Here is a 1,831-nt window from a genome sequence, read left to right as displayed (position 1 = left end):
TTTTCTTGGGCTAGGTTGTCCTGGCAGCCCCAAGATAAACTCTCAGGGTCTGTCTGAGGCAAGTAGCTAAAGGTCGAATTTTAGCATTCCTTGACTGTAACATAAATAATTAGTGGTGGGAGCCCTACAACTTCTAACTTCTCACTGGCAGTAAAATAGTTTTGGTTTTTTTGTTTGTTTGTTTGTTTTGTTTTTTTGTTTTTTGTTTTTATTTGTTTGTTTGTTTGTTTGTTTTTTGTGGGACTGCTCTGATAAAAAGTGCCTAACTTCTATCTCTAACTCTTGAGACACCCTGTCTGGTAAGACAGCTTCTTAGTAAAAATTCCCAGCTAATTACAGCTAGGAAATCTATTAGGATTATTGAAACACTGTGAAGGCCAGGAAATAATGTTCAATCTCAGTTTTAGCTATAACGAAATATTTCTTAGGGCACCTTTATGCTTGAATAAAGAAAGCACGCAGATCTCTCCACAGATTATAGCAGAGATTAATCTGGAACACCTCTGAGTTAGGAGATACCCACAACTGACTGAAATCCCCAGGAGACAAACTCCCTTTGGAGTCATAATGCCTCTTGTCCATGATCAGGTTTTAACCCTGATACTGTAGAACTACTGGGGTAGACAAGTGCGTGTAGCACCCTCAAATTTAACTTAATCAGAAATTGTATGAATTTGTGTTAAGAAGTTTTAAAAGAGAGCCAGGAGTGGCGGTGCAAGCCTTTAATCCCAGAACTCAGAAGACAGCAGGAGCTCTGTGATTTTAAGGTGGGTCAATTTGTGGGTCTCGACCCCATTGGGGTCTCATATTAGGAGTCCTGTATTAAAAATATTCATATTGATTCATAACAGTAGCAAAATTACAGTTATGAATGAAATAATTTAATGGTTGGGGGTCCCCACAACATGAGGAACTGTATTAAAGGGTCACAGCATTAGGAATGTTGAGAACCACTGCCCTATGATGATGTAGACACACTGCAAGACCTCTCACTGCTAGCCACATCGGGCTTCACTTGAAATGTGGCTAGGACAACTAAGGGATGAGTGTCAAAGTCACGCCAGGCCCTAGAGTAGTAGCACAGGGTGGAGATGGCGCTGTGCAGCATACAGACCCGAGCTCTATCCTAGTACTGAACAGGAACAGGGCCTTACTGTGAGGGCCGGACTGGCTTAGAACTCATGACCCGGCTGCTGCGGCCTTCTGAGTGCTGGGATTATAGGTGTGCGCTGCCATGACCAAGAAAGGCTAAGTCAATGAACTTAGTCAAATTCATTTTTATTTTTTAAATGTAACTTCTAATTTTTATTACATTTTTATTGATGCATATGTGTGTACATGCAATGGCATGCACATTGCAGTCAGAGAAAGCCTTTTTTTTTTTTTAATTTTATTGGATATTTTCTTTTTTTACATTTCAAATGTTTCCCCTTTCCAGGTCCCCCCTTCAGAAGCCCCTATCCCATCTCCCCTCACCTGCCTCTATGAAGGTGCTCCCCCACCCACCCACCCATCCACCCACTCCCATCTTCCTGCTCTGGCATTCCCCTACACTGGGGCATCGAACACCCTCAGGCCCAAGGGTCTCTTCTCCTACTGATGTCCAACAAGGTCATCCTCTGCCACGTATGCAGTCAGTGTCATGGGTCCCTCCATGTGTACTCTTTGGTTGTTGGTCCTGGGGGTCTGGCCTGTTGACACTGTTGTTCCCTCCATGGGGCTGCAAACCCCCTCAGCTCCTTTAGCCCTTTCTCCAACACCTCTATTGCCACGCACACTTGCGTGATGGCGGTATTTGAGGCGAAAACTTCAAGGAAAGTCAGCCTCCTGC

Source organism: Mastomys coucha, unplaced genomic scaffold, assembly GCF_008632895.1.
Source record: "Mastomys coucha isolate ucsf_1 unplaced genomic scaffold, UCSF_Mcou_1 pScaffold22, whole genome shotgun sequence".
In the NCBI taxonomy this organism is placed as follows: Eukaryota; Metazoa; Chordata; class Mammalia; order Rodentia; family Muridae; genus Mastomys; species Mastomys coucha.
Note: the sequence above shows the minus strand (reverse complement) of the source record.